The sequence below is a fragment of the Lithobates pipiens genome, unplaced genomic scaffold (genome assembly GCF_037356315.1).
Source record: "Lithobates pipiens isolate NorthernLeopardFrog02 unplaced genomic scaffold, aLitPip1_a1.2 Scaffold_18, whole genome shotgun sequence".
Taxonomy (NCBI): domain Eukaryota; kingdom Metazoa; phylum Chordata; class Amphibia; order Anura; family Ranidae; genus Lithobates; species Lithobates pipiens.
The window spans coordinates 531,452,622-531,470,089 of record NW_027507758.1 but is presented as its reverse complement, the minus strand read 5'-3'; positions in this window follow the sequence as shown (position 1 = coordinate 531,470,089).

The following is a 17,468-nucleotide window of genomic DNA, read 5'->3' as shown; positions in this document are numbered from 1 at the left end:
CTACAGGCATGGCACAATAGGTGGGCAGAGACTGCAGGCATGGCACAAAATATCCACCCCCCAGCACAAGTCCTCTCTCCTCTCAAAACGCCCCCCCCCAGGACATTCAGTATGCTCTTAGTCCCCCTCCTTCCCCCAATTCACCAGTATTTATTTCCATCTCATCTCCCTCACCTCCTGCTGTGTTCCCTCTCCCCCCACCCCCTGCAAGTGTCATCTGTATTGTGTTTACTCACAGACCTCAGATCAGAGTGGAACATGCTCGGCGATGTCTTTCCTCCCTGGCTCCTCCTGTCTGTGTACTCTGTACAGGAATACATCACAGCCGAGGGGGAGGAGACTCTGTGAAAGATGAGTGGTGGGCGGGGACAGGCACTGGGTACCATGCAGAGTGGCGTTTACAGTGTGTGGGAAATGAAATACCTTGCATAAGCAGCAGGGCAGGTGACACCAGTGCCCACACTAGCACGCTCCTGCCAGGCAACTGACTGGAGCCAAGTGCCGGACCTTGTTCCGACACTTGGCTCTGCTCCAGGATTCGCCAGGACTCCAGGATTTACTGCCTCCGCCATCCTGGCACCCTCAGGCTGAGCTGCCTTATGGTGGCGCAGGCCCTGGTTGCCGCTGTATAATAATAATAATCTAAGCAGAACCTTACCTAGCAGGGCTGCAGCTACACAAGCTTAAGTTAACACTCACAGGTCTTGTCCCTCCCCCCGGCCTGTGACTGGTAACGGGTCAGCACATTAACACTGCAGCACTGCCTTTTGTTGATTATCCCTCTCCCAGTCTGAGTTATGATGTACAGGGCCTGCAACGTCATCACGTTCAGAACGATCGGATTTTCCAACAACTTTGTCCAACCGTGTGTATGCAACACCGGTTTCGGACAAAATTTTTCAGACAAAATTGTTGTCGGAATGTCCGACCGTGTGTACAAGGGCTAAAAGTTAATGCTAGTTCTTAAAGAAAGGTGTCAAAACACACAGTGTATTGCCGTTTGTTGCATATGGGGCTGTGTAGCTGCAGACCAATCAGGGTGTCCATGCTGCCCCATGTCCACAGCAAAAAATATCTACAATTGGCACGTGAGTATCAGAACTACACCATGGAGCAATTGAAGAGGATGGCCTTGTCTGATGAATTCAAGAATGGTTTCAGGAACACAATGGCCTCGAAACTATCCAGGACTTAATCCAATAGAGAATTGAGCATCTGTAGGATGTGCTGGAAAAGTCCGATCTTGCAACCTAAAGGATCTGCTACTGATAGCTTGGTGCCAGATACCACAGCATACATTCAGAGGCCTAGTGGAGTTCATACCTTACCAGGTTTTGGTGGGTGGGCATAACGTTATTGCCTATCGGTGTACATCTACACTTTTACAAAGAATAGAGCCCGTGGGACTTTAAATGAGGTGAGCACAAAATGGCTGGTGATGTTTGCTAGAGAATTCCAACAAAGGAGCATCGGTGTTGACTTAAAAGCTCTTTTTGTGTTGTGCAAGTGAGTTCTGTTTTAATCTTGAGCATCTGCATGCCTAACCTTGTTTTACCTGAAAGTGCCCATCTGTGTACATGTCCCACTGTGCCTAAGTGATGTACTGACCTGTCTCTGAGGGTACCATCACTCTTTTGGTGGTCAGGGAGGTGCTGCACCTTTTTCCCTCATTTACACAACATTTTGCTCAGATAAAATTTTTACATGATAATATCTGATGTTTGTCATCAACATTCTAAATGATTTTTGTGTTGGGAGGGGGGTCCTGGTCCCTCCAAGGAATGAACTACTCACAATTTGATAAATCATTACCTATTTTCAGAAGAAAGAAAGTCAAGTTAACATTCTTTGACATCTGCTCTTAAATTGATTGCTGGTAATGTGTTGTAAACAGAATCTAAATGATTCTATGTCAGACATTAAAACTGCAGAATACAATAATAACATTTAATATAGTAACAATTATGATTGGGGATGGGGATGTTCGTGACATTTTGTGACATTGGAAAGAAACACAGTAGCAATTATTTGTATCTTGTTGGTGATGAAGCCCTACAGAAACCAGAAAAGCTCATAGAAAGCCAAATGAATTAGGTTAGATTTTTCATAGAGAGAAAAAAGAATCAACGGGGCGCAGCAACAGACTTGTGTATATAAAAACCCATATACTCTGCAATTTAAAGTGGACATAGCAACTGATATATTTTCTATGTGAAGTGCATAAGTAATGTATAAGTCTAACAATTCCAGGTATTTTTTACCTCTCACACAGATCACAATACTTTCCCTGACAATACTTTCATCTTTATTTCAGAAGGACAGAGCAATCTTTGCTCAGGCATCATCCAGGGACACCATCCTGGACTGAGAAATGCCGGCACAGTGATGACAGTTATATAAAGCCTATAAATATAAATCCTGTTTACAAATGAGCCTTTCACCTTGTGACTTCTTACATTGTCACAATGTTGTTTTTTTCATTGGGGAAGAGGAGACTAAGGAAATGCTTTGTCCTGCCTGCAGCAGACTGATTACTCTCATAACCCACTGAACAAATTCCTTGCTGTTCTTACTGTTTTTGTTTTTCATTTTTAGAAAGCTCTGGGAGTCCTGTCTTTGCACCAGGCCCTTAAGCAATGAACTATAAGATCAAGAGCATGGCCCTCTTAAAGTGGAAGTAAACCCTTCTATCGTTTTCAGTCAAGGAAGCATGCCGGGAATGTACGTGTTTTTTGAAACTGGGTGTACTACCGCTTCAAGTGGACTACAAACACATGGCCCGCGCCACTGGGCCAGAAGCCGCAGCCACATTTGTGTTTTAGGTAGGATAAAAAAAAAGCAAAATGCATACTAGTGTTTCTGGGCTGTGCTATGGGTACACACAACAACTAACATACATATGTGGTATCATTGCTATCACTGGGAGTAGGAGAATATTTGTTGTTTGATGGTAGTTTATAGTAGTAGCAAGAACAATATATAGTTACATTTTTATTTTATTTTTATTTTTTTTACTATTTGGGTTAGTTTTCCTTTGATAAATAATAATAATAAAAATAAAAATAAATCAGGATATATCCATTACCATTTATCACCAAAATAAAGTCCAATTTGTTCTATGAAAAACAAGGTATGATCCACCTGGATGTACAAAGTAGTTGCGATAATATGTATGGTTTTATTAACACACGTCAAAGTTGAAAAATTTTGTTCAGGCATTAACATTTGTTTTACCCTCAATTACTAAGCTGTTAATCGAGTTTCATTACAATATATATGATTTTTTCCTAAATGAAAACCACTCATAGGGCTCAATTCAAAAAGAGTTATTTTACTCTTAAAATCTGAGATAAAATAACTTGCAATTCACAAAAAAAAATGCTACTAAGATAAAGCATGCATGGATCGGATAGTGGAAAATTTCCTTAAAGGCTGTCTGCCCTGGGGCCACTTTGAGCTGTGACTGCGACCACCTCATATTCTGGAAAGCGCAGGCGGTCCACCTGTAGAGGTCTAACAACAGCCTGCAGTGTTTTGGAGTTGCCGCCATTTTGTTGTAGCCGTTGGATCACTGTTGGGAAGAAACCTGACAGTTTCTGCTGCTGCGGAGGCTCTCGGTGGCGTGTCATGGCAAGAATCTTCAGAGGGCCGAAGGGCTTGAGGGATGTGGTGCAGGGCTCAATTCCTAACACGCATGCGGAGCACTGGCTTATGCGGCCATCTTCATGTCTAGTCACCAGCCCCGCCCCCCCCCCCCCCCTCTGGGAACTATTGAAGGAACATGGAATTCAAACTCAAATTGGTTCTTTAAAATCAGCAAACAGATATTTTTCCTAGGAGGATTAAAGAAACAAAAAACAGCCACTATTTCCTATAATGCTACCAGATATCTTTACCTACCCTAGGGTAAATAACTAAAGAAGCTATAACTTCTAGTAATACATGCATGTTAGCATGTGTCACATTAAGGCAGACAAGTTATTTAAATAGCCTGTCGAAGCTTAGCTTTGAGTAAGCACTGATTTCAGTGTGAAACGTGTCAGCACCCTTTTCTGTATCACCCTTGCGTTAGATTGTTTTATGTGATCTTTTATTTGCAATAAAAAGCACAAGAAAAAGGATTTTCTTTCCGGAGTGCGGCTATCCAGAGTTTTTTTTGTCTCTTTCCACCTGTGCATGTGTTAGCCAGCACCTGGGGCTCTCTGTCTGGAATATAATTATTTGCCTTGGCAGATCGGCCTGGAGTGGTGGCTCTCTCTTTCTAAAATCATTTTTTAGTCATACAAATATTATATTCCATCTCTTAGTGGTATGAGAGCCTGGCGGGTGGCAGCAGAAGGGACGGTCCAGGATCCCGGTGCAAGTGGCTAGGTGATCACTAGACAGCTGGCCAGCCGGCCGGAACACAGGCAGCAGATGCAGAGCAGGAGCAGAGCAGGCAGGTCAGGTCACAGGCAGGGTTGGCAACAGGTGGGCAGCGCAGTACAGAAGAGAAGGCAGGTTCTGGGTCTGGGTCACAGGCAAGGTTGGCAAAAGGCGGGCAGTGCAGTACACGGGAGCAGGCAGGTTCAAAGTCAAGACAGGCCAGGGTCAGGTGCAGGCAGATGACAGAGGATAATCCAATGGGCAAGCCGGGTAGTCAGGAGATCAGACGTTCAGACAAGGTAATAGGAGCAAGGACACGGGGAGGTGCAGATTGGACAGCACCGAGCAAAGTGCACAGACAGTTCAAATAGGCTGATTGGCGCCAAGCACCATGCTCGCCAATGCACACACCAGTACTGAGTCCATTCTAGGATCTTATCTGACAAGCGCTTATCAGTTTTTCATCTGTGCTCATCAGTTTTTCATCGGTGCTCATCAGTTTTTCACCAGCGCTCATCAGTTTTTCATCAATGCTCATCAGTTTTTCATCCGTGCTCATCTGTGCTCATCAGTTGTTCATCTGTGCTCATCAGTTTTTCATCTGTGCTCATCTATGCTTATAAGTTTTTCATCGGTGCTCATCTATGCTCATACGTTTTTCATCAGTGATCATCTATGCTCATACGTTTTTCATCAGTGCTCATCAGTTTTTCATCCGTGCTCATCAGGTTTTCATCTATGCTCATCAGTTGTTCATCCGTGCTCATCAGTTTTTCATCTGTGCTCATCAGTTTTTCATCTGTGCTCATCAGTTGGTCATCTGTGCTCATCAGTTTTTCGTCAGTGCTCATCAGTTGTTCATCCGTGCTCATCATTTTTTCATCAGTTTTTTTTTTTTATATCCACTACCAATGCAAAAACGGAAGAAAAACTGACCATTTGTCAGTTTACATCCATTTTCCGTTTGATCCGTTTTTTAAAGGGAAGAAAAATAGAGCTTTGATCAGTTCAAAAAAATGGAGGGTGACGGAAGTGGATGTAAACTGATGTATGTGGATGATCATCTATTTACAACCGTTTTTCTATAGCGATGCATTGATGTCTGTTTTTCATCCATCTGTTGACAGATGAAAACCAGACAGCATGTGTGAAAGAGGTGTCCATGTACGGAGCCTGCTCTGCTCAGCGGGGGATCGCTCCGTCCATCCCTGCTGAGCAGGAAGATGACAGGTTTGTCTCTGCACACTGTGCAGGGACGGACCTGTTAGAGCGTCGCTTTCCACTATAATGGGATCGGATTAAGACGGACCGTAGAGTCTGTTGTCATCCAATCCGCAGACGGATGGAAAAATAGGTTTTTCCTCCGTCACACTTTTTCGGATCGGAGCAGGTCAGCGGACATGTCACCGCTGATATCTGTCGCTCCATAGAGGCCTATGGAGCATCCGTTCAGGTTAGCCTAAAAACCGACTTGCGGACCTGAACGGACAGTCCATGTAAAAGAGGCCTTAGGGAGCTACTTAACCACTTCAGCCTCGGAATGATTTACCCCCCTTCATGACCAGGCCATTTTTTGCGATATGGCACTGCGTCGCTTTAACTGACAATTGCGCAGTCATGCGATGTTGTACCCAAACAAAATTGATGTCCTTTTTTTCCCCACAAATAGAACTTTCTTTTGGTGGTATTTGTTCACCTCTTCAGATTTTATTTATTGCGCTATAAACAAAAAAAATACAGACAATTTTGAAAAAATATATAATAATTTGTTACTTTCTGCTATAATACATATCTAAAAAAATAAATAAAGAAAAACTAATTTATTCATCAGTTTAGGCCAATATGTATTCTGCTACATATTTTTGGAAAAGAAAATCGAAATAAGCGTATATTGCAATAGAGAATAGATTTATGGACCTTTATTAATGGAGGCGATCTGCGGTTTTAGCAGGATTGCGACATTGCGGCAGACATCAAGCCCACAGTATCTATTGCATGAAACAACATACAGGTATGTTGCTTTGTGCAATAGAGCCGCCCTGCCGCAGTATATGTGCGGTGGGCGGTCTTAAAGTAGTTAACTTCCCTTTTAGGTTCACACTCACAGTGCTGCCATGCTTCAAGCAGTCAAGGCTTCCTTTCCCTAAAGGAGATTCTACGGGCCTTCATTGGCTCTTGCTGCTGTCACTCACAGCCAGTAAGGAGGGAGTGGGGGCTGGGCTCGGCAGCAAGCATGCATGAGTGCCCTCATAGCAAGCAGCTTGCTATGGGGGAATAATACACCCTTCAAATGTGCTTTAACCGGTTCCCGACCAGCGCACGCTGATGTATGTCGGCAGAATGGCACGGGCAGGCAAATGGGCGTACCTGTACATCCCTTTAAATTTTCCGCCCTGCCATCGTGAGCGCGGCGCTGGCGGCATGCTCACGTACTGGTCGGGACCCCCGTGAGTCCGCCCGCGATCGTCTCACGGGGCGGCTGAACGGAGAGATTATCCGTTATGCCTAGCAACTAGTGACGCTGAGCAGAGATCAGTGTTCACTAAATTAAATCCCAGCCCCCAACAGTTAGTAACACACCCCAGGAACACCCCTAGGAACACTTAACCCCTACACTGCCACCCACTGGTTAACCCCTTCACTGCCAGTGCCATTTACACAGGAATTACTGCATTTATATAGCAGTGATTGCTGTATAAATGACAATGGTCCCAAAAATGTGTCAAAAATGTCCGATGTGTCCACCATAATGTCGCAGTCACAATAAAAATCACTGATCGCCGCCATTACTAGTAAAAAACAAAATTACTAAAAAAAATGCCATAAAACTATCCCCTATTTTGTAAACGCTATAACTTTTGCGAAAACCAATCAATAATCGCTTATTGCGATTTTTTTTACCAAAAATATGTAGAAGAATACGTATCGGCCTAAACTGAGGGAAAAAAATGTTTTTTTATATATTTTTGGGGGATATTTATTATAACAAAAAGTAAAAGATAATGTGTTTTTTTCAAAATTGTCGCTCTATTTTTGTTTATAGCACAAAAAATAAAAACCGCAGGGGTGATCAAATACCACCAAAAGAAAGCTCTATTTATGGGGAAAAAAGGACGTCAATTTTGTTTGGGAGCCATGCCGCATGACCGCGCAATTGTCAGTTAAAGCGACGCAGTGCCGAATCGCAAAAAGTGGTCTGGTCTTTGGCCAGCAAAATGGTCCGGGGCTGAAGTGCTTAAAATGCATGGTTTTCCCTTTTATGAACAAGAAAATACTGACGTTATGCTGTTGGGCTGATATAATAATGCTATGGGGCTTGTATGAATTTTTTTCCAGAGCTGGTTTTTATTCCCAGTTTGGCCCTGAAAGCATGCACATTTCATCAAAATGTGAGGTATTGTACTCATGAACACATGTTGTATTTTATCTCATGACAGTATATCCAGGGGATGGATACAGTGAATGATTAGAACCCCTTCAGGTTTTAGTACTAATAAAGAGATAAAATGGTTTAAACTGTATAAATATTCCAACTCACAAGTCAGTGCGCTCCCTGCAGCATATATATATATATTAATACAAAAGAAAACAGATGACTAGCATACCAGTCAAAGGGAAGCTGCTTGCACAGAACACATGTGGCGTATCAAAAGTTTGATTAAGTAAATACAAAATATCTTTATAAATGTCAAATATTGAATGAAAATAGTTTTAAAAATCACACGCATGCCAGTATATAAATACCCTTCTTCCACCAATAAAAAAGACAGATTTGCAATTGGGAAGATTTGCCTTCACTTCTGTCCGATAGCCAAAACAGGAAGTGAGGGGAAATCCCTACATAATAAAATAATCCTTTGGCCCCCGCCCCCAGGTCACCAGAACTAGTATCCCTATTGGAAGATTTCCCCTCTATTTCTTTTCCAGGGACCACCCAACATTTGGGATTTTCTTTCACTCTTAATGATCATGGTAAAACAGGACAATAGAGAGGGTCAATCTCACTAACACGGGTGCCGACAGCAATAAAAACCTGACAAGGGTGCTAATCCATCTCCACTCTATCCAAAACTTAAGTTTTGCCTTTAGTTATACTTTAAGTGAATTAGCTCTGATGATTCTGCGATTCCCATATTTAGGGCTGTATACATTACTGTTGCGAAACTGATCCAAAAGGGTAGAGATTGCTCCAAATTGGCTATTATATTTTTTTATTCCCTTAACCACTGCTGACTGTATAACTTACATATATGGTGGCAAAGCGGCTTTGCTGCACTGGATCATAAACCTAGTATGCGATCCTGCACTTCCCGGTCTGGGGCATGCATGCGCACCACTGGCGACCCACTCCTGCTGAGATTATACACAGCGGGAGCTGATCTGCGGGTACAGCGGACACCTGCCGGCACTCACCGATCATTTGGCAGAGAGCCAGAATGTAAATGTAGCACTAACCCCCGAAGGAGCTGCTGGTTATTTTTGGGCTTACCATTACCTTCCGTTCTCCTTGTTGCATTTATAGGGGATGTCCCGTGGTAGATGGCACAGTAACTTGAGACTGACAATGGATCCACTTGAATGGATTTTATTTGCAAAACTCAGACAATTGAACAGTCTTTCAACTTGGGATCAGAGGGTTGGGAAGGAAGCTCAGGTACTCTTATGCCGCGTACACACAAGCGGACTTTTCAACATCCAAAGTCCGCCGGAATGATTCCGTCAGACTATTCGATCATGTGTGGGCTGCAACGGACTTTTGATTCGCAAAAGTCTGACGGACTTTAGAAAATGGAACATGCTTTAAATTTTTCAGACGGAACTCCGCCGGACCCAGTTCCTACCGAAAAATTCGCTCATGTGTATGCTATTCCGACGGACTAAAACCGACGCTAGGGCAGCTATTGGCTACTGGCTATGAACTTCCTTATTCGAGTCCAGACGTACGTCATCACGTTCGAATCCGTCGGAGTTTGGTGTGATTGTGTGTGGCCAAGTCCGCTCAGTCGAAAAGTCCATCAGAACTCTGTCGGAACTCCGGCAGAACTCCGGCAGAACTCCTTCGGAAGTCTGTCGGACATAAGTCCTCTCGTGTGTACGGGGCTTTAGTGTCAAAGTCAAAAACATTGAAGAACTTGCTTACTTTGACTGCATCCAGAGAATAGCCATTCGCAGCTGGATGGTCACTCAGGTTGGACAGTCCCTCTCTTACAAGGCCTAGCAGCCAACTTGGTGCTTGCTCAGGAACAAGTCTTTGCCACAGATGTTGTAGAAATGTACACGATAATGTCTCTGCCACAGACGTTGTAAAACCTGCAGGAAAACTACGTTTTAGAACACTTGTAGGATACCTGGATCTTTCAGCCTGCCGGAAGAGACCGGATTCTCTCGGTTACTTCAGCCCTTCCAGGCTCTTGCTAAGAAAACCAACCCGTACGCGGTGTTCTTCTGAAGAGTCCTCCCCTGGAATGCTTGTAGTACACTGGGTCTCTCCCGAACTGGAGACGGCACCCAACCACCTCAGAATCCTCCTCTAGTTTCCGTGCCTCGGGCTGGCCAGCCCCGAGACATCAAAGTCGGGTGGATCCGCACCCCAGGCCATAGCCTTCCCAGGGGCTGGTCAGGAGGACCAGGACCATGTAGTCAGCACATCCTACTGGACTGGAATCCTGAACCACGTGACGTCTGCATCTTAAGTACCCTCTCCCAGAAAGCACAGCAAGAGTACCCCTCCCACTGGGCGGGCTCTGAGAGAGAGTAACTTAAGCACCTGACCAGACCATAGTTCCATGCTTGCCAGAAGAGACAGTGCCCCCTGTGGCCAGGCTGAACATCTCACAGTCCAGTCAGAGTGATGCTGAGGCCCAATTTAGATAATTACACCCAAACCAAACTGCAGTTTAGGCAACTTTAACTTTAGAAAAACCGCATAGGACGTGCTCTTCAGGAGCCGCCGCTACATAAACAAGGCAGATCACTGTTCTCTCGGAAGGCATTGATACAGTGTTTCTGCAAAGCAGGAATATGGATCAATGCCTTCCCCTAGTAAAAGCACCTCCCACACACTACACAAGCACTGGCTAGGCACACAGGTAACCCTTTGATCGCCACACAGGGCCCCTCATCAAGCAAGTGGCATCACTTGCCTGACAAAGGGGCCCTACGTGGCTCTGAAACATTGCTATATGTGTAACATGTGACCATGTGAATAAAGCTTTGGACCCTTTGAGGAATCCTTGGTGTGCTGATGACATTTCTAGACTCTGATTGTCTACCGTTCCCAGCCGGTAGTCATTACCATACCCAACATTACTACTGCCATTTTCATGAATGTGTGCGTGGGGAATATTGCTTTTGGTCATGAAAGGGGTAAATGTTTTGGTGGTCAAGTGGTTAAATACCTCATACCTGGACCACTACTTAATTAACTCATGCCTTTATTTATTTATTTCCTTTGTGAATTGACTTTAACGCCGTTTTATGAATTATTTACCTCATGTTTTTGTTTTGTGGGGTGAATAACTCATAAGGCGATAGTGAATTGACATTTTCACCATCTCATGAGATAATTGGAGAAAAAGTGTCACCTGATTCTATTATCTCATGAGATATTCTTTAGTGAATTGAGCCCACAGTTAGAGAAAAACTTTCCATCCTGCTACTTTCAATTTTCTCAATACTATGGTCGAACAAAAACATCAATTTGAACCCACTGGCCATTAGAAAACTAACTTCATTTTCTGAAACTAAAATGTTTGAAACTGAAAATCTACAAGTATATGGCAGGCTTAAAGTAGAACTAAAGGCAGAACATTTATTTTTTTATATTTTGGATAAAGTAACGGAGGATTATAACCTCTATGTGTCCCATTGGGGAGATTTCCCTTCTCTTCCTGTCTTAGTTAAAAAACTAGAACAAGTGTCCACATTGGAAGACATTCCCACTATTCCTGTAATGGGGACAATCTAAAACTTGGGATTTTCTTTTACTTTCACTTTCTGTAACAATGGTAAACATGACACCAATAGAGAATGTTAATCTCCCTAAAGAGAGTCCCATAGCTGGCAGCCCCAGGTGGTGGGAGCAGAGACGGCATGGCATGGCACAGTCGCCGTTTTAAGGGATGTTATGGTGGCCGCTTTAAGAAAAGGGGTAGGCGGGGCTTGGGGGCGGAGCCACATCATAGTTCGTGTTAGCAGTGGGGGACGTAATCATTCGGAGAGCGGAGGAGGAAGTGATCCCCACCCACCCTCCTTGGTTATATTGGGGTTTTAGGTCAAGGTGAACAGGGTTGCATTTTAGGCGGTTCTTGAGGTCTTTAGAAGAGGTGAAGTGAGGTACAGGTAGAAAACATGTTGTACCCATCCATGGGACAGCAGGCCGGAATTTTTTTTCAATAACTTTTGAAATAAGACAAGAAGACAAGTGTTTGGATAATAATGGCCGTGGTTGTTTATTATTGGTTTCAAAATGTTGTACATAACTCATCAAAACTCATCCAATAAACTTAAAGCTAGCCCAGTCACTACGGCTCAGGCAGCAACACAAAATCCCCAAAAGGGGCATGTAGTACATATCACAACAAAACTCATCCAATAAACTTAAAGCTAACCTAGTCACTACGGCTCAGGTAGCACATATTTGAACACTATAATTAAAAGTCTTAATAACTTGTCCCCCTTTGCTGTTATACTTCAGTATTATTATTATTAAATATTTTTTATTTTATTATTATTATTTTTTATTTTTTTTTGCAAAGGTGACTTACCACATAACAACAACCGCGACAGAATAAATTAACATAACCATACAGAATTAAAATACAATTAAATACAAATTTATTTTATAGGGAGGGAGGGAGGGGAGAGAACACCACAGCTTTTCTTCTGAGGCGAATGAGCCCCCTCAGCGGAACCCCCTTTTTATAACCCCAAGAAAACTGGTTTAAACCAGTTCTTCCCGGGCTTTTCACATGTCATGAAGAGAGGTCACCTGTACCCCTTCTCAAAACATGTGACTAACAGCTGTTTCCCCGCTGGCCACAGGCTCTGCGGGGGAACTTGAAACTGCTGATCCAGCCGCTCTCCCATGAGGAAAAGGGGGGGCAAGAAACTGCCCTCTCCCTTTTCCTGTCATGGGATGGGGGTGGTTTAATGGTACTTCCAGGTTACGAGGGGTTAACCTGGAAGGGTTAAAAGGGGTAGGTCACTGCGACGGTTTGGGTATAGCCTCCAAGACAGGGGATTCCGTCTGGAGGTCAAGAGGTCAAAGTTGGAAGTCATTCGCAGTGACCAGTATGTTTGTTTTGCTATTTACCCATGACCCATTACAAAGGCTGGGAATGTTTACAGTTATTTAACCACTTGGGACCCGCGCTATTGCAAAATGACGGCAATAGCGCGGACCCACATTTTCGGGACTACGTCTATTGACGTAGTCCCGGTTACGAGCGGCCTGCGCGCCCCCTGAGGGGCGCGCGCGGCGCGCTCTGTGATCGGCGAGTCCGTGAGACTCGCCTGATCACCGATCCGTGTAAGGGGTCGATCCCGACCCCTTATCACGTGATCAGCTGTCAGCCAATGACAGCTGATCATGTGATAAAACGGAGCCGGTAATCGGCTAGTATTCCTCCTCGCGCTGACAGCGCGAGGAGAAAAAAAAAAAGCCGATCGCCGGCGGCCGTGTTCGGGACATCAGTCCCGATCACGGCCAGCAATTTAAAAGGACACCTGCCCCCTGCCAGTGCCCACCTGCCACCCGCAGTGCCATCCTGAATAAAGTAAGTGCCCCCCTGTCAGTGCCACCCAGCAGTGCCCATAGTGCCCACAGTGCCACCCAGCAGTGCCCACAGTGCCACCCAGCAGTGCCCACAGTGCCACCCACAGTGCCACCCAGCAGTGCCACCCACAGTGCCACCCAAAATCTGCCTCAGGTGCTGCACCCCAGTGCCGCCCATCAGTGCCCAGCAGTGCCGCCCATCAGTGCCCAGCAGTGCCGCCCATTAGTGCCCAGCAGTGCCACCTATCAGAGCCACCTATCAGTGCCACCTATCAGTGCCCATCAGTCCCATCTATCTGTGGTACCTATCAGTGCCCATCCGTGCCACCCATCCGTGCCACTTATCCGTGCCACCCATCCGTGCCATCTTATCTGTGCCCATCTTTGCCCATCAGTGCCGCCTTATCTGTGCCCATCGGTGCCGCCTTATCTGTGCCTATTAGTGCCGCCTTAACTATGCCTATCAGTGCCCACCAGTGCAGCCTATCAGTGCCCACCAATGCAGCCCATCAGTGCCCACCAATGCAGCCCATCAGTGCCCACCAATGCAGCCTATCAGTGCCGCCTAATCAGCGCACTTCAATGAAGGAGAAAAATGACCCGTTTGCAAAATTTTATAACAAACTATTAAAACATGATTTTTTTTTTTTTTTTTTTTGCATCTTTTTTTGTTTGTTTAGCAAAAAATAAAACTCCGAGCTGTAACTAAATACCACCAAAAGAAAGCTCTATTTGTAGGAAAAAAATGATAAAAATTTCATTTGGGTACAGTGTTGTATGACCGCGCAATTGTCACTCAAAGTGCATCAGCGCTGAAAGCTGAAAATTGGTCTGGGACTGAGGGGGGTTTAAGTGCCCAGTAAGCAAGTGGTTAAAGTTATTTATGGAATTTTATTAAAGTATATTTTGTTAATAAATTAAGGCCGGATGGCTATTTACTCCAAATCTAGTCAAGCCGTTTGTTAATATGGGATGGGTTTTGGAGAGGGCGTGCCGGGTATGGGGGAAGGTTATATATATTACACTGGGCCTAAGTCCTACAAATGTCATGGCAGCACAAACGGCAATCAAAACTGACAGGTGTTCAAAACCCTCCACTCTATCCAACACAAAAAAAAAAGTTTTGCCTTTATTTATACTTTAAGACCTTGATCTGAATGGTAGTTAATAACACCATACAGGTAAGTATTCACGCATAAAAGTGCACTGTGCATACATAAAATGTGTTCACAATAAAACAGATGTAGCGCGGTGCCCTATGCTGGATAAATTTAGTTTTTGACTCTACTGCACTCAGTTGAGCAGCGATTTATTTTCAGGTCTGGTCAGGTCTATCCCTAAGCCTGGTGGTTGATTGCTCCTGCCTACCGATGCAAGAAGCTTCTGGAAGTAGTGTAGGAGGGTTAACCACAGAGTTAAGAATATTTTCCCCATAATAGCCTTTTATGTAGGAGGCTATGTTTTTTTATTTGAGTACCAGTATTTCCTCTGGCTTAAACTATGAATGGGATGTCTCACACTATTCTGAGTAACTCTAATGTGCCTCATATATATTTTTTGTTATTCTTATTAAACTCCTGCTCTCTGTATTTTTTGATTAAAACATTTTTTTATGCGATTTTTTGAATTGCCCAGTTTTCTTGATTTTTCTCAGCTAGTATCTATCTTTATGGGCTCAGTTATATGCATACATATTTGTTTTACATGAAACATATATATTTTCTTTGTTTGGGGACTATTCCGTTCTCGTTTTTTGTAAATGTGTGGGTGTTTTTGATTTTAACCTCCTTATCGGTATTCCCAAGTGTGGCTCGGGGTGGAATTTCAGAACCAAAAGCGGTAACCCAGACTCGGGATCGCATCGCAGGATCCAGGAAGAGCTTACTTACCTTGTCCCCAGGATCCTGTGATGTCTCCCCGCAGTGTGAGCGGCTCGTCCTCCGCTCGATTCATTACGGAGCCGAGCTCCATTCCCTGCGAGCGTTGCGACGCACGGGGATGGAGAACGGCACCAAATTCAGAAAGTGAAACACACACTATACATACAGTATACTGTAATCTTACAGATTACATTGCTGTATGAAATTATTTCACATCCCTTTTGTCCCTAGTGGTTTGTCCAGTGCCCTGCATACAGTTTTATATTATATATACTGTTCTTTCTGCCTGGAAACTGGAGATTGTCCATAGCAACCAAAACCATCCCTTTACATCAAAAGTGCTTTTAGACCAGCTAGAAAACAGCGATAATAAATTATAATCACACTGAAAAGTAATGACAGTGACAATTCTGCAACTGAGCAACTTTCAGTATTTTTGAGTTGATTGCATTATTGAATAATTTTTATTATTATTATATTATTATGTACTTGGTATAATTTTTTATAGTTTATTATATTATAATTTATGATTTAGTTTTTCAAACTTTATCATACCCAGGATGTCTACTAGACTCTGGTTTGGACAGATTTAAGTGTGCTATTCCTAAGAATTACATGCCTACAATATAAAACGCCAAATTTCCATGCAAAATAATGGTACCACTTTCAGCATCAAAAATCTGAAATAATCATACCGCCAGGGAGGTTAATCCGGTCTAGTGGTGTTTTTATGCAACCTTTTATTTACTTTGTGTCTCCAATTACAGATATAAATATATTCATATACATATGCTTATTTACATTTTCTTTTTGTATTTTTATATATATTATATTAGGCTACTGGTAAATTCTGGTCTATGGAGAGATTTTTCATGTATACATATGTTATATATCCTTACACATGAGTTTCCTCCTACCGTGATTCCATCACTATCTTTGCTGTTATGTATTTGTATTTTTCAAAGTATATGTATACATTATTATTCTTTTATGTATACTGTTTTAACCCCTTTATACATGTTTTTCAATGTTTATATTATTTTACATTAGTATGTGATTAATTATCTACTATGACATTTTGACATTTGTATGTGTTTTGTCCAGGTGTGCATGTCTCCTTTGACTGATCATCCTATTTGCACATGGTGTTTTGAACTTTTTTTTTTTTGACAGGCGATTGATCGATTTTTTACCTGTCTTTTTGTGATTGGTTCCAGCCACACAATTTGGTCTATAAAGGAACACACACACCCGGTGACAGTCAGCAATTTAAGCACTTTGTGTGAAATGCATCTGTTGAACAGTGTGGATCCCTCGTGTGTCATATTTTTTTAACCTTTGATTCTACAATAAACAAACAAATTTTTCTTTATCTCTGGATGTGCTGCTTTTTTCTCTTTGTTGCACAGTAGAATTAAGCTCCTTAAAATCCTGAGCTTTATGTATGTATAAAGAAAACCTAACTGCAATTTTGCTCATCATATCCATGGAAACACAGCAATAAAAATAATAAATCTGGATAAGAGGAGACTTTGATAGCTTCTTAACACTTATAAATTATTACATTGTTAAATTATATAGCAATTAACTTTCAGACCAGGATGTCATTTGCAACGCTCATTTGGCAGTATATATAGTGGATTAATGGTCCAATACTGTATAATGCAAAGGCAGCTCATCACTGGGAATATCTGGTAAACACACTGAAATAGAAAGGATTCAGGTGCGTGCTGACTATATGCTACTAATCCTGATATAAAGAGCCTTTTCTGTAAAAGCATTTTATTTATTAAAGGGTATGCCTACCCAACTTTGGTATTTTAGCGTTTAGAGGATGTCTCCAAGTTAATTATTTTCTGACTGAGCTAACTACAGGCATCTGAGCTCTGATTAGTTGCTATAAGTTACTGTCCTTTGCACTTTCTTGTTCCTACCTAAAAAAATAACACATACATATATATATATATATATATAATGTGTGTGCGTGTATATGTATGTGTATATATATATATATATATATATATATATATATATATATATATATTTATATATTATATATTTATTTATATATTATATATATATATGGCATTAATGTATAAACTGCTGGCAACAAAAATTAGTACACCCCAAAGTGAAAATGTCCAAATTGGGCACAATTAGCCATTTTTCCTCCCTGGTGTCATGTGAATCGTTAGTGTTACAAGGTATCAGGTGTGAATAGGGAACAGATGTGTTAAATTTGGTGTTATTGCTCTCACTCTCTCATACTGGTCACCAGGGATGAGCTTTATGTTTGAGTCAAACTCATGTTTGACTTGAACATTGGCTGTTCTCCAATTCGCAGAAAAGCAAACAATTTTGAGTGTTCGCGGCAAATTCGAAAGCCGCGGAACACCCTTTAAAAGTCTATGGGAGAAATCAAAAGTGCTAATTTTAAAGGCTTATAT